Source organism: Idiotropiscis lumnitzeri, chromosome 12 (assembly GCF_059441095.1).
Source record: "Idiotropiscis lumnitzeri isolate Australia: NSW breed Sydney's pygmy pipehorse chromosome 12, RoL_Ilum_1.0, whole genome shotgun sequence".
NCBI classification, from domain to species: Eukaryota; Metazoa; Chordata; class Actinopteri; order Syngnathiformes; family Syngnathidae; genus Idiotropiscis; species Idiotropiscis lumnitzeri.
The window spans coordinates 13,442,271-13,468,139 of NC_142402.1; the positions used below are offsets into that span (position 1 = coordinate 13,442,271).

General features: G+C 41.2%; 1 long non-coding RNA gene across 1 annotated transcript; it reads left to right on the forward strand.

Annotated features, from left to right (window-relative positions):
- Positions 1-10,705: 10,705 nt before the first annotated feature.
- LOC148326018 (uncharacterized) lies at positions 10,706-24,999 on the forward strand. Its single transcript, XR_015846223.1, has 3 exons — positions 10,706-10,802; positions 14,512-14,557; positions 23,317-24,999. It is a non-coding gene; the product is annotated as an uncharacterized LOC148326018 (long non-coding RNA).
- The last annotated feature ends 870 nt before the right edge of the window (positions 25,000-25,869 follow it).

The window sequence follows — 25,869 nt, forward strand, 5'->3', positions numbered from 1 at the left end:
CAGATTTGCTAAATACATTGAGTAGAGTAGTTTTCGTGAGGATGAGCAATACATTCTGACCTTCAGTTGTTTTCTTCTTTTTCTTATTATTTTGAAAGTGGTACAATAATTTATTTCTTCCTATGTGGGTGCTCAGCCGCCAATCTGAATGTTCAGCAATCTAATTTGCCGTCAATGTTATTGCATGTGGAATATGGTTACATTTTTCAATAAAATTTAGTTTTGGCAACATGCTCAACAAATCAAAGTTCAGAGGAACTGTGTTAAAAACCCAATGAATCTGAACCGACAAATCTTCTTACACAAATGAATTGCATGAGAAATTTCATAAAGGACTGAAATGTTCGATGGTAGGAAAAAATTCATCAAAAATATAGGTCATGTGACAAGCACTCATAATGTTTTGTCAATATTACACATACTTAGCTAAATAAATGCTTCGCCAATCTCCTTTTGTCCGTCAAGGTTCACAGTACAATACAATGTAACTTTTTTGAAGATAATTGCAGAAAGTGTAAAAAAAAAAAAACATGCAAGCACAGAGAATACACAGTACATACTCATTTGTGGAGATAAAGGGCTCTATTTTAGAGTGAGGACACTGTGTGGTGCAAATGCCTGCGGATCCTGATTTTCGGCTCACTGCTCGAGTTTGCCAAATTGGCAGACCGGTCTCCGTCAAAATGGGCAGGCTGGTGCAGCAGAAGGAGTGTCTTGGAGAAGTGCCTGGCAGAGTGACAATTTGGTATGGGAAAGTCGATCTAAACCTTTTGCCTGTTCAGACCATGTCTAAGTGGCCAGTGCAGAAAAGACAGCTGGTCTAATGTGATGTATTTTAGCTAGAAATATGTGAAAAACAGTCATCAAGCCATCTGAACCCTTACGTTCTATTTTTTTTTTTTTTTTTAATCATTCGGCTGGGCTTTACAGCTATGGGGAAGCACATGAACGATTGGGGCTGGAGGCGGCGGTAGGCTGCAGATGTGTAGACTCAAGTGCGTGACTTGCGCACCACATTTAAAGCAAATGAAAGGAGCCGCTTTGATTGGCCATGATTGAAGTCGGCTTTGACCACTCCCACAGCGACGCAGCCCTCCCACTTAAAATGAACCCAGCAATATTGGCTCTAAACCGCCTCCATACAGAGATACGCCATCTTCTCCACTATTTACACCGGTCACGAAAATAGAGCCCATTGGTATACTATTTTTCATAATTTCAGGTTTTTTTTTTGTTTTGTTTTTTCATTGGCAGGGTATAATCAGCAAAAACATGAGTTGCAATTGAAAGTTATTAAGTCTTCCCACTAAGCCCATACCTACCACTGCAACGTACAGTCTATCTTCCCTTGCTGCTACAATTTTGAGAACATATATTCCAAATATTATGCACTTTGTGTGGTTCAGGCTACAATCATACCTTGGAATGCAAAGCATTGTGAATATATAACCAGCAGGCAATATGTACTCAAAAGCGCGTCATGTAGAGCGAGCCATAGGCTGAATCAAGTGTGCAGCCAAATCTAATAAACAATTAATTTTGTTTAATAATGATCAGGACTTTCCCTGAAGTCTCTATTATGTCAACCCACACAGTGACTGAGGAGCCCGCAGCTTCTCATGGTTCCGAGATGAGCAGGTGGGATATATTATATATTTCAGCACATTCAGTGGACTCTCCAATCGCTCTTGAGAGTAAAAAAGATTCGATTTTTTTTAAAATATATTTTATATACTGACATTTTTTAGGGTTGTTCACAAAAATGCTGTGGTGTCCAATTTACAAAACACATTTAGTTTCTTGAAGGTTATTCCACTGGACTAGGTTAAACATGAAAACAATCCCACGCCCAATTAAAAAAAAAAAAAAGAATTTAAACCATTCACATTAATACAATCACTTTTTCTGGGTGTTAAATATGCCCATGCAACATAAAATGCACAGATGTGGTGTTTATGTGCATGGTTGCTGGCCGTGAGAGAAAGCCTTGAGGGGGGAGAGACAGAGGGGTCACGTATAAGAGGCTTTGGGGCAGACAACTGAAAAGGAGGCCCTTTCTTGGACAGAGACCACGGATTAGGATGAAAGACATACGAGTGGGGGATACTCTCCCTTTTTTTTTATCTTGCTCATGCACTTGCTACATCTTTCTCCTCTAATTCAGCATCATTGCCATTCACAATGAGAATTTGAGAAGATGATACAAAAGGGATCCCGTTGATGTGAGGTCAAATTGATATTATAATTGGAGTATTTGAACAGCTCAAGATGAATTCATGTCCAAACAGATCGATCGCCTCTTTAGATTTCACTTTGTGAGAGGCCATAAGAGGCCATGAAACTCGCTCCTCTTTTCCCAGCCGCTGCATTCGTCACACATGCTAAGAGAATTTAACACACCCGCTTCCAGCAGCCAAATAAATATGTTCTATACGCATGTACATGTGAACACATGCAAACACATGCACTCATTCAGCTTGGCCTCTATTGAAAGACGGACGAAAACACCTGCCCTTCAACTGCCACAATGTGCTCTCGAAAAAAAAAAAGTTTCTCCCCCCAAAAAAATCCTTTGACATTTAACTTTTTTTTTTTTGCCGTTTAGTTGAGAAAACAACGCTGTGAATAGCTTTAACATTTTTACGCAACACTGAGTCTTGCTCAGATAAAGGTTATGCATGGGTGAATGCAACTTTAGGATGCCTCCGTGCATGCAGTCCAATTCAATTCATGCGTGTGCTGCGAATCAAAGCAAACACAACCGAGGTTAGTTTATGTTGTTGACAACGAGGGCCGGCAGATCTGAGCTAATGTGACAGTTAACTAGCATTAATTCAGGAGCAAAGGTAAATGAAGCGGGCCCGCGGACACGACATGGGAGTGCGGTGGGGATGGGAAGACGTGTGTACTGTACCACACTGGACTATGCTTGGGTGAGCATGTAGGGCACGCCAACAACAATGCATAATACAGCCGCTGGTGATGGGGGATGGATACACACACGCACGCACGCACGCACGCACACAAACTCGCACGCATGCACAGACATTGACGGTGATGGGGCACGGAGCAGTTTATGCTCTTATCAAGAGACGGGCTTTGATCAGGCTGACAGGAAGAGCACTTGCCCCAGAGGAATTAGCCAAGTCTTGCCTTGCAAAAGCACATCCACGATAAATCAGCCGTGTTGCACTCACAACCGAGCACACAGACTATCCGATACATAACTCAATTAATATGCTAAATGTATGACTGAATGTATGATTTGTTCCAGTTCGGCATCCCGAGTAGCATGTCCAAGGGTGACATGATAACCATAAGCAAGTGTGGAAAAAAAAAATTTGCATGTAAAATTCGCTTGTTTTTATTGGTTGATAGTTTTCAACAGCATTTTGCCGATGGGCATTTTTCACGAGCATTTTTGTTTTTATTACATTGGAAACATTACAGAACTGGTACAGCGGAGCCTTGAGGTATGAGTTTAATTCGTTCTTTGACCACGCTTGTTACTGAAGACGCTCTTATCTCAATTATACTGAAATGAATGGAAATGTCATTAATACCTTCCAGGCTCCCCCAAAAATGAAAAAAAATGTTTTTTTGAGAAGAAAAATAGCATTATATAACTTTGTACTGCATTTAAAAAAAAACAACTCGACAGTAATGACATAATTAGACCTGAAATGATTAATTGACACCTCATTGATTATCAAATTATAGATTATTATCGATATCCATTTCTGATAATCGATTAATTATTTCAAGACTGTGTTTAATATACAATAGTCCAAATCCTTTTTTTCCGACTAAACCAGTAACTGAATCATCATTCATCTATTTGTGTCTCTTCTGCACTGAACATTTGAAATAATGTCCATTTATTTAATAAAGATATTGAAATTAAAACTTGTTTTTTTTATCCGATTAATTGATTAATAGACTTAATAATCGAATGACTAATTGATTTTCATAGTAATCACTATTTGCAGCCCTGCTCATCATTAGTTTTTGTGAGCCTCGGTCACGTGGGAGGCGTATGATAAAGACATGCGGATATAAATGAAGGAGAACATTGCTCAGTAAGCCACATTAATATTAGGTTTTATGCGCAGAGGATAAAGAATATATACTTGTCAGTATTTTTTTTTCAATTATCTGTCTACATGTGTTTGTGTTCAAATATCTGTTGCTTATTACACCACAACGATGATGTTATTTGTTAGCCAATCTATGGCATTTTTTTTAATACACATTGTAATTATGTTAGATTTATGTTCAATTTGACAGTAAACTTGAACTGGGAGTGTTGCAGCTTGAAGGCTTCTTTTTGAAAAACTGTTTACTATCTGCCAAACTGTTGCTTTTTGTGAATTACTTTTACTACAGTTGCTCGTATTGCAGATTTTTGCAAGCCAAAAAATAAAAATCCGCCGAACAACGACTCTTATCTTGAAAAACTTTAAATTGTGTTCACTTGTATATCAAGGCATTACTGTACATGTTTTTTTTGTTGTTTTTTTTGGTTTTTGTTTTGTTTTGTTTTGTAAATTCCTCCGACAAAAATGCTGGCCAATAAATGAATAAGGTGCACACATGAGAAGTCAGGTGTCCAATAGGAACTTACTGTTTCTACAAAAATAAATGGACCCAATCTGGCTGCACTTGGCATTTCGAACAGATGCCCATCCAGAATCCCATGCCCGTCGCCTTTGTCACTTTTGTCCATCTCCGAACATTGCGGATGCTCTGCTTGTACAGCAGATGCTTATAACCGAAGGATGTCAGGCATGAAAGCAATGGGAAATTCATTGCATATTCCTACCCCCCTCCGTTCGCCATAATCACCACAATTAGCAGACATCTGCAGTGACTCCAAAGCTGAGAGCGTATTCAAGTAATCAAACCAGCTTCACCCACGGCACTCACTGCGGCCCCCTCTGTGATGGGCCTCATCCTGAAGGGAAGCGTTCCATTAGAATTTCAGTGATTAATTGAGATGGAGCATTTGCTTCTGGCATCCAACGAGAATGAGACCCAACGGGAGGTTGGCGAGGTGGCAGAATTGGATGCAGAATTGGTGGCGGTGTGGCGTTGTTGAACACTCTGTTGATAAGGCGACACAAGAAGCTCACACTGCGGTTTGCAATTAGCTGAATGAGCACATTTACAATACGATGATGATTTTCTGGACCATCAAGTAAACATAAAACTATTTGGAGGCCACGTTTATTTGCATCCTTGGAGAAGTGTATGAAAATGATTATCAGACAAAAGAACAGGCAAATATCAAGCCATGTATTTGCAAATGCTACAGTGATGTGGGAATGAGGAATCTGCTCGACCAATGAGCTGCAAGCAGTGGTCTGCATCCCCCATATGGGTCACCAGTCAATCACAAATGTACAGGCAAGCATCCACACTCAAAATCATCGTCAAACCTATAGGTGTCAAAATCTAAACATTTAGTCGGCAATGGACAGGACCACCACTTAGAATCTAATGAGCGATACAATTCAATCAAAACTTGAATGCAAGGAGACTGTTTAATTACAACCTTATGGGTCGTCCAAGAAGTAGCGGCTTGTTTCCTCCTATGGCAAGGTCATACATACCACACATTTATGAACAGACAGTAATTAAGCCCCCACCCCTCATCCCAATCTTGGGTATTTTGCTTTGTGTCACAGCAAAGTGATGATACATTATAAGAGAGAAAGACAAACAAAGTATTTCTTTCTTGTATTATCCTCACATTAAAACAAAAGGTTATATAAGGTTATAACGACGTCCAATAGTTTTTATACTTGCCAAGGCATTTGTTTTTTCTTACAGTGGGTAATTTAGAGTTTTCAGTGAAATTAAGAAAAAAAAGACTCATAAGCACCGGTAAAACATGTAAACTCTACTCGTTACGATCAGAGCCTGTAGTTTGGAACCCAGAACCACATACTGGAGCAATTTAGAACAAGTTGCCATCCTAAAGCAGGGGTGGGCAAAGTTTTTGATTGGCCGGCCACAATGAATGGAGTGTTTTGGTAATCTCATCTCAGCAGAGAAAAAATATATATTTAATTTTAAATGAAAGGTTTATTCATTTAATTTTTTGGGGCGGGCCGGATTAAAATGTTTAATGGGCCACATGTGGCCCCTGGGCCATAGTTTGCTCACACCTGTCCTAAAGCGATGCCATGCCCCCAAAATCCACAGGCGTGTCATCCATTTAGGACAGTCAAAGACTTGTTTCGTTTCTTGACAAGAAAACATCGCCAACTACTGGCCTGGCATGCATATTACAGTTATTGCAGGTATTTTGTCAGCCCTTGTGAGTAGGGTCAAATTTGATATTTGAAAATATTTTCCCCATATATAAACGCTTGTCTGTAAAATTACAGATTTTTTTAATTTTAATTTTTTTACTTTTTTCCATTTTATCCCATTCCCCTACATATTCTTACAAAAAGTACAAACTTATTGGCTGCTATACAATAATACCTCTAGGAAGTAAAATTGTTCCCAACGTACTCCTCTTTCTGTCAGTGGTCAAGTGATATTCGCAACAAATCACAACCTTTAGTATTAAAACTCTTGAGAGGATTTCCCAAAATATATATGAAGCTATTTCTTTAAACCGCCCCCCCCCCATCAATAATTTGCATAAATTTTGAGTAGCGCTTGCGTCTTGCATCGCAGATGACATGTCTGACAGCTCATTACTGGCGCAGCTGGAGATGTCACTCTTCTATGGCACAGCGCGTTTAAGCCAACACTTAATAAGTTGGTCAGGAAATGCCGTATTGGACATTTTCGTACGTCTTGAGACACACGCACTCTGTAGCGTGTAATTGTTCATGAGAATAGATACACGCTGTATCACTCAGTCCAATGTCAAACATTTTGCCCCAAATATTATTCGCTCACAAACGGGTGAACCTACTGAATTGTGAGTTGACTCAATAAAATGTATTTCAACAGTTTGATTTCATCCAATTCTGTCATTGCGCCATATGTAAAGCCCCCCCCCCTAATAATTATGCAAAATGACGTTATTTTAACGAACAAACCGTTATCACATTCTAATGAGCCGCTGGGAAATAAGTAGTGATTACGAAATGATGGCACTTAGAATTTTCCTCTTCTCCTTGGCCACTGGCGCCCTGATTGAGAGGGCAAAGAATGAGAACAAAAGTGGGGGAAAATCAGATGTCTTTTAGTGAGGGCGCTGTATTAGCGGCAGGTTGTGACGTCTTGCGACGATAAGAAAGTGAGGACACATACAAGCTGTGACTCGGTAATGCATGTTGATTAAATACCAGTAATCAGGCTGGAAATGAACATTTTCGTCCCTTCCGATCAAAGTCAGATCTCCCAAGGACTGTCGCCCGCCAAGCTTAGTTTGGCGACTCATTTGCATGAGCAGGCAAATGTCGACAGCTGAATAGCGTCAAAATATCGCATATGTAACAGCCAATCAGAAATAAAATGCCGATCGACTTCTTTCTTGACAATCATGCCATGTTTTTGTGGTTCAATACAAAAAAAAAAAATAGGTTGCAGCCGGTAGAGAATCTGTCCTCAAATGCTCTTTGTGCGCCCAAGCATCATTAAATGTAAGTTTTTTCCACGACGGCCCACTTCAGTCGTTACTCGGTGTGCAGTCGGCATGTGTGCCACTATGTGTGTGGTGTACTTCCTTGGGCATGCTGAGTACATTAGAAGAGCAGTAAACACACACTTGCTGATTTTTTCTTTTCTTGCCATGTGTGTGGTCGCTCACGTTTGGGGAAAGAAAAAAAAAACCTTGAGATGTTAAAAATTGCTAAGTGTGCCTCACTTAAACTGAAGAGGTCGTGTTACCTGCGAATTAGACATGCATTCGTGAAACTTACAAAGGTGCATTGCAAACAGAAAATACATCTTGTAAAATAATTATTTGGATGAGTTTATAAATATACAAACTACGTTGGAAGATAACTGCTGAAAAGTGAGCATAATTTAGTACAAAACTGCTGCGATTAATGCATTAAACTCTTTCACCTTCTCAGTTACTTGAATTTCTGGGGCGTGGCTAAATCGAGGCCCGGTGACGCACTTGCACCCTCTGGCATGGATGGACCCTCCCCCCACTCTGTAATTACTGAACGCCATCATTTCATCTGTGTCTATTTTTTTTTTTTAATTGCAAGTTACTCGGCAATAAAACCTTGGGCCATTTCAACCACTACAGTGTGCAGTAAGCCATCGAGCCATCCCGACAACCCTAACAAATGTATCTTTGATGAGGTGTTCGACCACATGGCGAGTTGGATGTTCGAGGCTATTTCTATTAACCGTTACTAGGCTCACGGGCCAGCTGACTAGCATCGCTGCCGTCCAAATGTCCAAACCTTCGATTCCATGCAGCACGTGTCGACACACAAAAGAGACACTGAAGGAAAAGGTAGCTGTTAATTACATTCACTAGCCAGTGAGCTAACGAGCTCCGGCACGGTCGTCTAATATATCAGAGCCCACATAAGAGAGACACTGTGAGGAAAGTTAACTCCTTAAAAAAATAACTGTGTCGCACAGGTGACATTTATATGATTGACAGGTGAAGGTTGGCTTCAGCGGACACACCTGCAGGTGGAAGGCGGGCTCTATTTGTCATGATTTTACACCCGTCTTCTCTATACTTTGTGATAGTTTTATTCATCTCCATTTGGAAGGCTTGTTAATAATATTCTTCTCTCAGTTGGGTCAAATCTAGAAGGCCTTTTTAGTGATAGAAGTGTAGCTTATTTGCCATCATGAAAGCGAGGATTAGTGACTTAGAGAATTTTGTTGTTCCCTGCTTTAGCCGCGCAAGCTAGGCAGCTGAAGCTCGTAGCTGGTGTGAAGCAAATTAGCTTAACACCAACCATTGACCGGGTTGTTCACAAGGAGCTAAAAAAGTAAGTAGGATGGATGACTGTTGGACATTGACATGTGGGCTACGGCTGACAGTTCCTCCGGCTCGGTGGACAGATGCGCTTGAAGACATTTTTACTCCATAGATGGCCAAATTTATACCATCAACTGCCTCGACTGCACAAGCCCGCAAACACATAACTTGGAATGTCTATTCTTCTTTTCTTCTAATCATCGGTATCTTGGAGTTGTTTTTTTTTTTTTTGCTCACAGGTGACAAACTCCGGTCCCCAAGGGCCCTTGCACGTTTTAGATATTTACCTCCTCTAACACACCTGTTTCATATGATCAGGATCATTATCATGCTCCCTTAGAGCTTACTGATGAACTGATCTTTTGAATCAAGTCGATTGAAGGAGGGAAATATCTAAAACATGCAGCCCTTGAGGACCAGAGTTTGTCAACTGCGTTTTAGCAGAAATGTCACAAAAGAGAGAAAAAAGAAACAAGACAGACAAGCAGAGTTAGTCCTATGATATAAAATTAAATAAGGTCTCGTGAAGCGTGCTGTCGTCACAAATTATGACAAAATGCAACCCGTAAATTGAAGGACAACACAAACTTGACCAAACGCGGAATTTGTGCTATTTACTAAACTATTTTTTTATTGGGACTGTGTCTAAATTAAGAATAGCGAGAGAAAAGGAGCTTGAAAGGCTTTTCCTCTCCTTTGGATGTTTGAAAATAGACTGTTGTGGGAAAAAAATCGAGTTGCTATAGATCTGAGTGAATCATTCCCACCCGTTATGCAAATTGTCTGTCAAATTCACAAAATCCTCAAACGACACTTTAGCAACCTTTATAGCACCTCCTTACCCCAAAAAGTCCTCATTGCAATTCCTTGGGGTCAGCTTCCACATGCTTCCTTGCCCCAAAGGTTTGACACAGGTGATGTTTGGATAGATTAGTTCCATCACCATGGCTACGAGTCAGAAAAGATGGGACATCTCCTCACACGTACCCGCTTTGTGCTGCTTCATGGGGCCTGAAGGTTAAAGGTGACAGAACTGTAATCACGGCTCAACAGTGGATAGAAGGAGCTGTTAATTCGCAGAATTACAAACAGGGGGGGAAACATCCTTAAATGGTCTGACCTGAGACCGCATACGCACATTCAGCTTCAGCAGTGAAGTGCGAAAAGGAACATGGAAGAAAAAAAAAAAAACTCTGAGCTTTTCTCTAACCAGAGGATCTGAAGAGCGAATTATCCATGCACCATTTCCTCCCTTACTCCTGTGCGGACAATTCTGCACTTCAAGCGTCATAACAGCCACACACACTTAATGTTTTAATGCTTTTTGCACGGCTGTTTGATTTATTTATAGACCTGTGGAAAGGGGTTAGTACAGTAAATTTCTGAAAAGGGCATTTTGATTTGGAAATGTCATTTTGGATTTGTAGTTATTATAATTTCATAAAGAAAAACTCATATTGGATTTACACATGAAATAAACTACACACATGTTCTGTGTGTGATGCTTCTATTTGTGGGAATGCGCATGAGAGGCAGGCCATTGTCTGCAGACATACACGAGCACGCTAACCGAGTGTCCTCCTTCTCTCCCCACCCGCTTTTCTCCTGAATAATACAGAATATGACCCCGCCCTCTTGAGCCAAACCATCCAATGGGAAGCGCGCGTCTTGTCAAGCTATGTCCCCGCCAGCCAATCGCGTTCCTCCTGGTGATCCGTGCGAACCGGATGCCCTCCCCTTTTTCTTGAGCCGCCGAAGTAGACGTCATGCGTGGATTTCAGGCACCGGCGCTCATTCGGTGTGGAGTTGTTCCCGGACGGAGGTGGGTGAGAGTGGTCACTCGTGGAACGTGGAGGAGATTGTGCTCGTTTGGACGATCGGCGTGAGTATGTGCACATGACTCGGGTGGAATATTGGGTCTAATTGTAGTAGAATGTGCCGCGTCAGTGTGGGATTTAAATACATATATATATATATATATATATATATATATATATATATATATATATATATATATATATTAGATGAGGAAAAAAAGATAATATGTAAGAAAATCTTTCTTCATATTAGCTAGTAAGATCGACCGCTGACTGTGTGGAAAATATAAGACATTTAATAAGCCACGTTCCAACTTCTCCGATGCTTCCGGAGAAGCGTCCACGCGTGGTGCATGTTGGAGAAGAGATGCATGCGTGTAAAGTTTTTCCAAAGAGTGTTAACTTTGATTAATTTTCAATCGCGTGGTTCCCTTTGAGTGTCAAAGTGCGCGAACGTCTGATAAATGGAGGCTATTATTTTTCAGCTTGAACAATGCGCGCCGGCTTTGTGCGGACCATCTGTCATTGTATCGACATTACAGCAGCAACCCAGTCTGCTAAGAGGGAAAAAAACCTCTCTCTCTCTCTCTTTCTCTCTCTCTCTCTCTTTCTCTCTCTCTCTCTCTCTCCATTTTCGCTCTCTCTCTCTCTGTCTCTCTCTCTCTCTCACACACACACACACACACACACACGCACACACAGACACACACGCGCGCGCACGTAGAGAAGAGAGGGAGAGAGAGCGGGAGAGAGACACCTGAACGGCAGACAGCGATCATCGAGAGCCACCACCCGTCTGTGACCACGCCATGACGCATGGTGTGTCTCGCTAGAACCCTGCAAGAATACTACTACTGTGTTCAAAATGTTAACAAAATTGTATCCTAGAATAACGCAGCAATGTTTGATGGTAAAACAGAGCAGAACAAAGTGTCTTTGCGCATCTGAAAAGACTGAAATGGCTCGACTGCCATTTTTTTTTAATGGGCGTCCACTCTTTTCTAAACTCACCATCATCAGCAACACAGCTTCCTTTTTTTAAATAGCCTTGTCTCTCAGCACTAATATGCCTTACAGTTAATGAGGCAGTGTCCATAAATTCTTCTGCCATCTGGAATATAGTAGGTCTAGACGCTTAGTGCGGCATTGCATTAAATAGTGCATTGAACACAGCATGATTTAATGAAACGACACAATGTGTTGGCTTTTACTGAGAAAAAAAAATCCTTCTCATCAAGTTAAAGTGTCTGTCTGCACAGGGGAAAAATAACTGTGTTAATTACAGGGGAAACTGTTCAGTCCAAAGTGCTGGTTGACTTGCAAGTTCTTCTCATTTCAAAACCATTTTCACTTGGAAAATAATATAAAGTGAATTATTGTGATCTCTTCTCGTAAACATGTATTGACTCTTTGAAGTCATAACTCGCCCAAAGAGAAGTTCCCAACTGTTTTACACAACTAAAGAACAACGACACACCTATTTATGGAAACATCACCAGAATTTTCAGATTGTATCACGTTGTGGCATTTTATGGGTACTTCAGAATTGATAAGGGTAGTGTGAAAGTACATTTACCATAGCGATGACGTGGTAAAAAAGAAATGTGTATTTTATATTAATTATATTGCTCATATTATACGAAAAAACTTGAACAATGTTGAAGTTCAATTTCTGGTTTGATGGTTGTAATCACACTTTTCCGCCTCTAAACATTATTCGTATGCTGCCTCCAATCATCCAATTTCACTTATTTACTCCAAATAATACATTTGTTTTTCTATGCCAGCAACGTATAGTGACAGGCAGAACAATAAAATGTTCTTCCACTAGATGGCGTACCATTAACTTGTGTATACATATATCATTATTTAATCTTATTGTATATACTTTTCATGATATTTTGATCATGTGCCGATCCTAATGTGAATTAAACAAAGTGCCTTGACTCAATAAAGGCTGAGAAACACTGCTTTAGATTCTCACAAAGGATAATGATTTGAACGTAAGAACATTTTGGATGAAGAATTTGTACTGCGTTCAATTTCGGAGGTTCCGCTGTAAATAGTCAGGGAAAAGACCGCTGCAGGAGCACAGCGGATGTCGTAGCGCACATCTGTTTTAATACAGTTTGGGGTCGCGGGTGGATGCTGGCGCATCCTGTCCCCACCCGCTGCAGCAATGATGCTAACTCCAGTGTAGCCCATTACCACGTGTGAGGAGTTTCATCCAGCTGCGAGGCTCTGAAGCGCAGGCCGCCACAGTTGTTTCCATAACCTTCCTGCCGATTCGGCTCGTGAAAATCTAATGTTGTTTTCATCAGGGAGTCTCATCACATGAGTCCCAGCAGATCCACTTCCTGCTGCAATCAACTATTGAACACATGCATGAGAAGGAAGAAAAATGTGTTTCCCCCACCCCCTTCACTCAGTCTTCTCAGGCCCTAAAACTTAAATGAATTATTTCAGAGTCAACTGGGAGAGATGTACAGTGAACGCGCCTTCATTGCGGGGGATAAGTTCCAGGCATAAAATCTGTGATAAATAGGCAATATAATATATATATTTTATTTGGATAGTTATACCCCTTGCACACTTGAACCGATTGTACACATACAGTATTCGAAAAAGCAACAAAAAAAAAAAAATAGCGTGAGTTAAAACTCATTTGGACGGTTTTTGATAAAAACGTACTAACCAGTTGGGTTGGTTGTGCATGAGACAATCATGTCAGTCAAATACTGACTGCGCAAATGCCGTTATTTCACGCTATAATTTAGAGTGCAACCAAACAGGTAGCATGCGGGAGGTGAATAAAAACAGCAGAGCTAAAGTTGAACGTAAAACGTGATCTGATATCTAAAGCAATCCTTTCCGGGGGTGCGTGGTGCAATGCCGTACATTTTGTCGTACTTGAATAAAATGTAATTGCACATGCACTACAGTAGGTGGCAGTAGTGCTCTCATTGTCCAAGTGTGCACTAAGTATTAGCTCTAAGTTGTAGTGTTTATTTTTGTTTTTTTGTTTTTTTTTGCTCGGAATATCCGTACACACGCGTAGATCAGGAGCTTAACCCCTAAGAGAAATCATGGAAAATATTTAACCGAGATTAACGGAAAGTCAGAGAGAGACTAAAAAACAATTTTAATACAGTGATTATTTGCTGTAATTTAAGCTGTATTTCTTTCTTTTTCATTTTTTTTATTGTTAGTTGCGGTGTACTTGTAACCTTTTCATAGACAAATCTTACGATCTATTGTCGCAGCAAGGAGATTTGGGTGGGTGCAAAAGGTTTTCTTCTTCCTGGTGGGGTGGAACAGAAAAGAATTGAGAAGAACTGGTCCAATGTAAAACTAAAGGGACTGAGGGTGGCTCAGATTCCGATGGGGGCTCGTAAGAAATTGGATTTATTGTTTGCGCTTTTATGCGCAGTGTCTGTAAATTAAACCTTTAAGAGGTGTGGCATGATGGAGCATCTGCGTGTGTGTGTCGGTGTGTGAGCTGCAATCAATAGCAGCTCCTGAGTGTGTTTGTATCCTCCTGACGTTCAACAAACGGCTAAAAAAAAAAGCACCAATGGCTATGGCTCTCCTTACGCACATGTGAGGACATAACAGTAAGTGGACTGTAAAAATGCATAAATGTTATCAAAGTCACGCGAAATGCAAAATAGCAGCACAAAACTGCACAGCAAAGATGCTCAGTGGGGTACATGAACCAAAAATGGAAATTGACCTCAAACTTGTGTTTTTCTTTTTGTATTTTTTCCATGGCAGACTCCGTGAGGAAAGACCACTTGGATGGCGCAAAGGGCTCTCACAGGTAAATGATGTCAGACGGTCAACGAGTTCACAGGAATCCGTGTCCATATGTGTGTTTAGTGCTTCCCCGTGTAAATGGAAAAGTTAGGTCATGCAGACCCCCCCTGGTGCGCCCCGCCTCAGACGTCGTGGCATACTGCCCATCTAGATGAGTGGCTGACCTCCGACCTCACGTCTAGCCAAAGGCTCAAGTCTGCCAGGGTCAAGCCAGGTGCCTTTCCAGGGCCTAACAGAGTTTGACATTTGAACTGGCGCTCCTTTTGCTTAATTAAGAAACTCTTACGCCGTGGGTGTGTAATTTCCCCGCGACTCAGTGATCAGTCGGTCGGGAGGTGAACGAAACCCGTTAAACTTGGAACATCTGCTCTCGGTTTCGGTCTCCATCCATGCCCAATAAAAGTCCCCCTGACATACTCAGCTCGTTTACGAGACGCCGCGGCCGCTTTAATCATGGCGCGGTGTAACTCTGTCCGCGCGCAGGCGGGCGCTCTCGGGCCCTGTCGCAACACGCTCGCTATTATGCGGTCGCGCCAGAAACTCCCCATGGAAATTTTGGAATCTTTCCCATTGTTCCTCAAGGAAAGGGGGGCTTTCATATGGAAGTGGGGAACGCCAGGAAATGACAGGCATTCTTTGTGGACTGTTTGAAAATAAACGGATGGCTCCTCGTTCTCCTGACAATTAGACACAGACTTGAAATGAGGACGCAATTAAAGCCTTAACGCAGGAATTTTCTCGTGCTTTTCTATTTGCAATGTGGAAGCTTGGATCTCTCGATATTTTCTTCCTTTTTTGTCCTTATTTTGCCTTATCTAACCCCAGCGCCGGCAGCCCCTTCGCAAAATCCCCCCCCCCCCCCTCGGGTTCAAGCAAGCCTGCTGCTCGAGCTCTGCTTTATGAGGTGTGACAGAGAGGTCTGTCTGCCCAGACTGCCTGTGCAGACCGGAAACGTAAAGCTTTACATCGGGGCTGGCTGCGGTCGCTTTGGGGAGGACTTAAACTCACTTCACCCCTATACGGTCCCTCATATACAGGAAGTGGCGCTGTACTGCTGAGTTGGCATGAAAGTGTGCGGACGCTTGGGGGTGGGGTACATGATCCTAATTACCCGCACGGATTCTACTTTTCTCAAATGACAGACAAAACTTTAAAAGGCAGATGTTGGTGGTAGTTATTATTATTTTTATTTTTTTTGCAAACAAATTCTAAACTTGGTTCTAATCGTAGTTTGGATCCAGGTGCTCTTCGTTCCTTCTTCCTATTGGAGATGTAATAACAGCTTGTATTCCTTTTAGCTGTCCAGTCTCGCCATATCAGAGAGTAAAACTCACACATTACACCCCACCCCCTCCCACGTCTCTTACGGTCCCGCTTCCTCCTCCTCCTACTTCTCCTTTTTCCCCACTGGGCCGATGGTAGTTCCCAGGTATTTGACCAGTGTAGCATAGCCGAGAGGTGGCTTGTTCAATCCTCCGGGAGACAAAGGCAGCGTGCCTCCAGCAGAGGGATGAAAGGAAAAGGGGCTGTACAGCCACTCCTTTTTACAATGGGAGCCCTCTTTAGCGAGGCTGTTGAGCAAGTAACCACCTTTCTCTTTTCTTTTTTTTTTTTAACAACTTTTCAGAGTAGAAAGTGTATATACGAGGTAGTGTGTTACATCACTTACAGAGCATTTTCATATAACTTTTTCCTTACACCTGGAGCAAGACTGAGTTTATTAATGAGGCAAAAGCAAATTGATCCGAGAAGTAAATAGTAATAATAATCGTCTCATTTGTAAATATATTTGAGAATAATTGAAAATAGGGTCTTCGGAAAGTCACTCTGCACTTATTTTTTATTGACACATGTTTCAATATAGAATACAAAAGGTACATATGATTATTATCTTAATAGCAAAATGACCCGAGACATTTTTTTATTTTTTGAAAAACAGGAATAAAAATGAAAAAGAAGAGTCTGGTTGCCTCAATTCAAAGTTTGCAGATTTCCATGAACAGGATATATATATATATATATATATATATATATATATTTATTTATTTATCACGCCAATTTTTTTCCAGATATTGTGACAGTATTTATGCTAAAATGACTTTTTTATAAATTTGTCATTAGTGTTACGTTTATTCTATATGGAAAATAATACAGAAGGTACATACGGTTTATGCTATATATTGAAACATGTCTGTTCAAATGTAAGTGCACAGTGACAGTTATAATGATCCTTTCTTGCAGTATTTTAATATATATTATTGGTTTTATGTTTTCATCTAATTTGATCACCGAAAACTCAGGTATGTGGGATTTTTTTTTTGTGTGTGTGTTTTTAATATTTTGCAATTTTTAATTTATTTTTTTTGCATTGGATAATGCCTGAATCTTAATTACAGAATTCAGGCGTGAGCAATCTACAAAAGCGAGGCGAAGGTTTGTGCTATAAAATTGTAATTCTGTGATAGACTATCGAAGATTTGAGCGTTAAGAGTCCCTATCAATCTTTGCCCTACATTATCACATGCTCCCAGTTGAATTATGCACTCTGCACTGAGCTACTGGCGCTCAGTGGACTGTTATCATCTCATGAGGTCGTCAGGGGGAGGGAGCGGAAACCCCAAGAGTCTTTTTATGGCTCCAGCTCCAGAGACAACCTGTTCTCCGGCACCTCTCTGCTGGCACTTTTTTATGACATCATAAATTCTTCCATTTCCTCTGACCAGCCCTAGATGGGTAGACATACCTGGTCGGTAATTGTCTGTCTGCCTCTCTCATCTGTCAGCCTCCCCTCTCGCGCCACTGACTTCCTCTGGCAACACATCACGGCGCCTGAAGGTTTCTCAGCACTTTATCTGCATTCTGAGTCCCTAAAAAAAAAAAAAAAAGGTCAGTGACCTTTTTGCATGCATGTGCACACGAAACGCACAACAGCGCACTCTCAGACTTGTCGCTAACTTTTGTTTGTCCAAATCTGGGCTTGAAGAGTAGAGAAGGAAGGATTATGGTGAAGAAAGAGATGCTTTTTGTGGGGTGCAAGGGGGGGTTAAAGAAGAAGAAGAAGAAGCTCTCAGGAACAGTCTATGTTCACAGTCATCTGATGCATGGCCGAGTCTCCTCGGGGAGGCAGGAACAATACGCGCACCAGCACGACAACATTCCTCAGGGGTTAAAAAGGTCAGGGGTCACCCGGTGACCCCACCCTGCCAATCAGTCCCAAGGCACCAGCGACACCATCTTTGTTTTTGGTTTATGTCGTCGCACTTGTTGAGCATACTCCCCACCTTTTGTTACAATGTGTCCATTGCGCTTTATTGGCGCTTTTACTGTCTTGTAACATTCATTTGTCCCCTTAAGCGGGATAAACATTTTTTAACACTGCGTCTGATTTTTTTTTTTTTATTGGAACAGACCTCACACATGAGATAAGAGAAATGTGTAGCTGCTCCTCTTATAGTTTGTGGTGCACTTGAGATAACCAACACAGCCCACAATGTCAATCGTAGTACCATGACTGACCTTTAAGAGGCAGCGTGGAGCAAAGAGATGTACGAGTAGTAGAAGGAGTAGAAGTAGGTAAGATAACTGCTATCTTATCTAGTAACTATTGTGGGGGAAAAACTTTTCTCTGAACTCTCTTGCACCAAGACTGACACTTGAGAGTCAGAAAAAAAAGAAGAAAAAATATATAATATATATATATAAAATTAAATTAAATAAGAAAAAATATATATATATTTAAATTCTACTTATTTATTATAATTAAATATTTAGTCTCTAACCAGTTTTAGAGACATCCAAAAATCAGACATTTGCTGAGAGATCGGTAGAGAGGAACAACAACTAAACAAGGTGTTATTATCGGCATGCTCATACACCACTTCAGCATTTAGGCTTTGAGTGTTTGTAGTTTTATAATTTTGCAATTTGATTAATTTTACTTTTCAGCTGGTTGTTTCAGTACAATGGCCAGACTAGAGTACATCTTTGTGCAGGTTTGCCTCAGTATGTGCAGCCAGAACTACATATGGATGAAAAGAACCGCAGACTGTAATTACTTCACATACTTAGAATATTTAGGTCGTTCTTTATGAAAACTGTGGCTTATGTTCTATTTTCAGTGGGGGCAGCAGCACAGCGCATTTAGACAACATCCTGCCTTTAAAGTGAAGCATATGCATGTGTAGGCATTTTGAGAGGGCGGGCGAGGGGGCTGCATGAGGCCCCCCAGAGGCATTCCGCAGGTCTGGTAGTCATTAAGTGCAAAAGTACAGTATATGCTGGACATGCAGCTACATTCAAACCGCGCCCACTTGTGCATCAGGCCACCCCAGAGACAAACCACGGGCACTTCCTCCTTCCCACTCCCTTCTCCATGGATCACCCTCTCTGGAAGTGCATTTTTGGATTTCCGGAAGATACTGCTGATATTTATCTCAATCATTCGCGCACGTGAAACGAATATTTATGTAACGCTGTGGAACCTTGAAAGTCAAATGCCCTTAAGTGCTGCAACAAGTCCCAACAAAATATTCTGGAGAAATATATGTCTCAAAAGTCTAGCAAAATACTTGGAATGTTAGTCACCTGAGATATAAATAAATCTTTTGAGACTCCAGGTGCCACTGATGACAAAGAAAAAAAAATGATTTATTTTTGGTGTATTACAGTAATAACTTGTGCATAATTAAAAAAAAAAAAATTAGTCCGCTCCTTCCAAAAAAGCTCACAATTGCAACAACGTGGTGCCAAAGCACTACTTTTGCGTCAGGCAGGACATTGGCTTGTCAAATAGAAACTCCTTTGGCCTGTACGTACTTCTTTGACATCAAGATGTCACGGCATGGCACCAAATAGGCAAATTTGTCTACAAATAGCAGAGGATAGGTGAATTTGCAAGACGCGAATTACAAATAGGCAGTGGGCGAACACTGTATAATGGTCTACGCTTGTGTGAAAGTTTGGAGTCTTTAACTTGTTACTTGAAACATAGCGAGTTCATGATGCTTTGACTATGACGCTTTATTTCTGATGGAAAATTATCTTTGAATTTAGGACAACTTTGAAGTGAAGCAGAGCCGCAGTACGGATTGTTTTTGTTATGTAGAAGGATTTGCCTACTTGCACATCGTTTCATTCCACTCCCACAGTCCTACAAACGTTTTCTTTCGCTAATTCTCACTTGTGTCCCCATTTCTTGCTGGAAGACGATTCTAATCCCCTTGAATTTTATCATCCACATTAAATCTCCTCTCGGTCGAGGAAAGGAGAAGTTGCAAATGAAAGCCTATCTGGCTGCAGCTGCGGAAGCGCTCCAAAGATCGCTTATTGTTGGGAACAAAAAGAGCCTTTTTTATTTTGTCTAGCAGCTGACGCCTCTTCCCGCCCACTTCTTCCCGAACCGCTTTTGTCACTCGCCTGCAGTAGCTTGCCTGGCGATGAGAGAAAAGTTTCGTGGTGCTGCACTTGATAGACGAGTATTGCACCAGGAAGCTCCTTGGTGATTTGTTAGTGATAGGCTGTGGCTGGAGTGGCCCGCCTGCACGCCATATGGTGCAATTATCTGTTATTTCAAAAGATTATCTCCCTCCATCAATATAGCATTTAAGTGTGTGTGTACGGTACGTGTCTGTGGGAGTGTGTGATATAAGCTCTGGATTGTATCCCTTTTGTAAGACTGCAGCCCCGCAGTTTGGCCTCCCCGCGTTTATGCTGGGCTAGCTAAGGAAAAATAAATAAAATAAAAAAGCTAAGAAAAAAAAGAAATATATATATATATATATATATATATATATATATATATATAAATAAATATAAATAAACAAATATAAATATAAATAAGTAAATAAATAAATAAGAGATGCGCTGTAGAGATGCGGGGTCGTCTTAGACGGCGAGACATTGAGCTGGTTGGTGAGAGTGGAGTGGATTACACGGGGCTTGACACGAGGGTTGCCATGACAAAGACCCCATTTCTCCTCTCCATCGACCTTTTGTCCATTTTTCATCTCATTGTGGGGTGGGGCGTGTGACTTTCTTATCTCCGATTGAGTTTGAAAAGAACAAGGTGGAAATCGACACCAAGGATATCGGGTTCAACACTAGCACACTACGGCTGATTTATTTTATTTGCGTAATAAAATAATTAATTTTGAAATGTTCATGTTAATAATCAGAGGTGGGCGTTGTCAGTTTGCTGAGTCTGTCAATGAGGAATCGTCAGTATTTCAGGCCAGCCCAATCGGCCCAAGTCGTGCGCACCTGACACGCATCCAAATTCAGACAAAAAAATAAAACAGTGTTGTCCCAGGATCTCAGTCGTCCAACCTTTCTATCAACAGAGTACGGTCCAGAAAACCGCTTCTAAAATCAGAAACTTGTGCAACTTCAAATCAGCCGGAGATGGCCCTTCGATCATCCCAAACCTTCCTTTTAATTTATCACTCACAGGCACGTCGCAGTTTATCGTGAAACGCACGTCCATGCTCCAACAAGCAGGTCTGCACACCTGTCTCCTCTTCCAAGAGTTTCTCTTTCAACGAAGCCAAAGGATCATGAAGTGGTGTCCAAAAACCAGCTCATTGGACCTGACCCCAAGAGACTCTTGTCCACCCTCTTTGGCGACAAACAACACAAGACGAATCTCTTCATCCCAATCTCTCTTGAACTCTCAACAGTAGGCTTAGCAGACATTTCAATTTGGAATGAATTGCTCTCAAGCCCCTTGGATGATCTCGGCAACAGGAACATTCGATGCTCTCTCATTGCTGCATCACCTGCTGGACTGCTTAAGACATGAAGTTCGACCCTGGAGCGAAACTACTATTGGAATGCCCGGGGTTTGTGATACCTGTAAATCTGGCAAACGTGACAATTATGGCAAAACTTCCTCGCATCCTGGTTCGAACCCAATGAAATTATACATCAAGATCCGTCTAACGCAGCACATGGCTGCTATTTTCTCATCAAAACAGCACGCGTTTTTTATTCGAGACATTAGCTTTAAACTCGTTGGTTTTCATGGACTTAGAATCATACAAAGTTTTCTCAGACAGATCCACTGAAGTGGAATCCCCAACTTTCCCATCAGCATCAACATGTTCCAATATGTAAAGGTTGTTTCCCAAGGCTCAAGAGGGGGTTGAGAAATTTCCCACTAAAAGCAACGGATAAACCTGCAACAGCTGCATTCAACAAAGTAATGCAAAGGCGTGCTCGTTCTTATACTGGACTGGGACGCAACAATGCTCTGTACATGTGCCACCTCTCAACAATGTCGAATGGGTCATTTGTGGTAACATTTTTACACAATCCTGCTAATTTCGACACAAACCAATCAACTAACAAAAGCAATATATTTTGCCCTTCTACGTTTGTGCTCGATGGAGGTAATAAAAACCTTCTTTCATCCAGCAGGCAGTTAGCATTTTATACTAATGTTTTATTTACTATAAATGCAGCTTCCTATAGGCTCATGTATTTCTTTCATATATTAACAGAGGGCGAGAGTGTGCGCAAGCAGTAACTCAAAGAGCCAATTGTCTCTCTTTTATAGCTTTCTGAATTATAGCTGCAATAACGTGATGCATTTCTCATCCGTGGGGCGGAGAGCATGTTGGCGCTGTGGGCTGACATTTGCCTCCCGCCCCAGCAGAGTAATGGATTCAGCACCCCCACCGCCCCCCCCCCCCCCCTTGCACGTTGACATCAGCAACCTAAGCCGATAAAAAGGGGGGTAACAAATGTTCATAGATGCGCGTTGGGCACCCTGACGTCAGCCCCGGCTGGCGCGGCGCGGTGGGGTGACACTGCCGATATTTGTTCCCCTCGGAGCAAGAGCCCGCTTATGACAATAGGAGCTCTCAACGGATGAAAGGCCAGGCTGCACAGTGGGACATGGAGGCATTGTTCCTCGGTTTATGTGTCCATAAGAACCTTGACAGCCTCTAATTTTATATTATAATATAAAATTAATTAGAATTATATTTATAATATAATATAATATAATATAATATAATATAATATAATATAATATAATATAATATAATATAATATAATATAATATAATATAATATAATATAATATAATATAATATAATATAATATAATTCTGCCCAATGTCACACCTGATATTTATTACAACAACGAATCGAATCGGGGCCTTGCGTATCGAATCAAATCGATTCTGAAAATTTGAGACTGAGTTCCAAACAATACAATATCTTATCCACCAATTAATCGATTGCTATGCAAATCACGAGTATGAAGCAAGAACATTATTTTGCAGGATCAAAGCTTTTTAACTCCCAAACACACACACACACATTTTCACCAACTCTACAGGATAATTCATGAATATTAATGGGGTAAAAACTAAATCTGACACGTTAGCAATCTATGAGGTGATGGTGATAGTAGCTCATCATGTGGAGAAGCTTGACAGTTTCTTGTTGGTTTTAAGATCCATTCAATTCACTCATCCTGCCTTTTCCTTAGCCAATTACCAACCAGTGACAATCGCATGAGTTACGAGTGTCTTTGCCGCATGTGCATTTTTTAATAATCAAATTATTTATATTGAAGGGAAATTATATTCAATTGTTTCGGGAGTATAGTTTGTGTCGTACTTGTGGTCTGAACTTAACCACAATAAACATATTTGCGGAGGGTGGTGGGTCAATGACTTGTTTTCGTTGTTCGCTTCATGACTCACAACTGTTGTAACGATTAATTATAAAAACAAGCTTTTCTTCTTTGTGTTTTGCAGATGTCAACCATTTTTGCACTGAAGACAAAAATGAAGACTTCACAGAGCTCTGATCAAGGCGGTAACATGGCGGTAATGCGTGACAGTGAACCCCCGTTTATCACGAGAGATACGTTCAATGGTGAAAATCTAATATATAAAGAGACCATAAATTGTTTTAGTTTTGTCCATCACCGCATGCGCTAAACAAATTTAAACTTACTAAACAAACCTTTTAAAGTAAAGCTTTTTTAAGCACATTCTTACTCTCTCACTCACGCAGTTCTCCAAATAATAGGTAAAGCGTGCTTTATGACTCGCAGATTAAGTTTACTGTCAAACTGACACATCAAACAAAAGCGGACTGATTTACACACCGAAATGTTTAACCTGACCACACCATTGCATCTTACAAAAGTGCACGGCATATTGTAAAAAAAAAAAAAAAAACGAAAAAACTATGTATTCAAAAACTCCAATATAGCGGGGGAGCACTGGAATGCAATAAAGCGTCTTCGTTCGTATTCCTGTTTAAGCGCGCATGAGTCATAACCCGCTCCTCCTCTGTGGTTGGAACCACATCCTGTTCAGCGCCGCCGTCCCGCTTGCCTCGGAGAACATTCAACGCTGTCGGTGAGTTTGGTATGGATCGCATAGAAACCATCGACCGTTGACTGTGCCCCGAGGTTCGCCCCGACAACGTCAGCAAAGAGCGAAGAATGCCCCCGGGCTATGACGGGCGGGCGAGTGGGCGCATGCAAATCCTGAGGCACGCAGCTCCTCTGCACCCCCACCACCCCCACACAAGAGTCACACTGTGGTTCCGACCCAAAAGGTCACAATCAACATTCATTGCTGTCGCTGGGTTGGACTGTGTAGAAAAGCTCACTGAACAATGAGTGCAACTGTGGCCCAGATCTGCCTTGACTCCAGTCTCGGCCAATCAGCCCAACCGGATGTGAAAGGCTGTGATTTCTTTCTTTATTTATTTCCTTCTTGTTTTTCACTTCTATATTCTTTGACTGGGAGTCTCGGGGAGCAGCAGAGATAGCGACACAAATAGACTTCTGGCTGCTCCTCTTCCACCTCTCTTCTAATTGGCGGTTATGTGTGCAGCAAGGGGGAAGGAAGCGCAGTGAATGTGTAATCATTTGGAGCCTCTTCTCCTTCAGATGTTGCATCCCTCTCTTTTTTGTTCGCCTAATTATACATTGCGCACGCTCAACTCCGTGTTAACTGCCTGTCTTACGTTGGCAGTAATGGACCAGAGGAACAAATAAACGCTAGAATTAGTCGAGTTTGTAAGATCGGCTTTCCGGTGTAGGTTTAACAGAGTCGTTTTGGACTTTGCAATTGAGGACGTCCCATTGTGTGTGCTTGACTTTCGTGACATGGTTTCCTCTCTGTGTGCGCGTGTGCGTAAACTTGGGGTTCTCAAACTTGGTCGGCTCATTATCTGAACATTATATATACTGACCATTAGTTTATGGAGTACACTATATGTCAATTATATGGTCAAAACACACCATTGTTAATGTATGCAGGTAATGTAATGCACTACTGAATATATATATGTATATACTGTACAGATAGATAGAGCCTCTATACAAAGTTTAAGAACCCCTCCTCGAGGCCTCGTCTTCATTTAAACAAGTCATTCCATGTAGTGTCCCTGTTTTGAAATAAAGTCACACCTATAACACACCGTTGTGAGTATTTTTTATTTGTACATGACTTCTCTAATGGTGCGTGCCCCTTCATCCCGCTGTCATCAAGCGAGCCATAACGTCCTCGGCCCTCTATCGCCAGTCGCTCTGTATTATTCATCAAAAAGCACTCTGTGCGCTGGTGCAGAAGAGTGAAGGTGATGTAACCGTGGCTGTGAGCGTGCCTCCTGAGTCCTGACTGTCATTTGGGATGCATTCATGCGACAGGCGAAAAACGTTTGTTCAGCTTTGATGGCGGTGCCAGCAGCAAAGTATGGAACTGGGGAGAGGAGGGCGGGGGTGGGGGCATGGTTTGACATATTTATATCAGCATATTCAAATTAGCATTGAATATTTTCAGGTTCTCACACCAGGTTGTGGATCATGAAAGTGAAAATGCAGATCCATTTGAAAGCCAAGTACTTGCAAAAAAGAATTCGTAGACACGTTTTCAAGAGAAAAATGTCTCTTGTGTGTCTCTACTACCATCTAGTGGTCTCTTTCTTAATTGAAGTGCAACGAAAATTATGAGATAAAGTCAAGTAGAGATTTTTCATGGTACTTTCTCCCATATTTATGGGAATGGGGAAAAAATCTCGGGACATCAACTAACATAAAAGTGACAAACAGAAAACTACATACACTGAAAAAAAGGATGATCTCGTCTCGATTTACTTAGTGTGAAAACTGCAAAATATATACATACTTGCCAAGGAAATTATCATTAAATACTTAAATTAATAAGAAAATTAGAGCATGAGATGGAAAACACTCTGCAGTAAAATGTCCAGATTAGATTAAACACAACATCTTCTGAATTTATGTTTTGGTCCTTTTCTGGGATTTTACAAAAAATATTAACTATAAC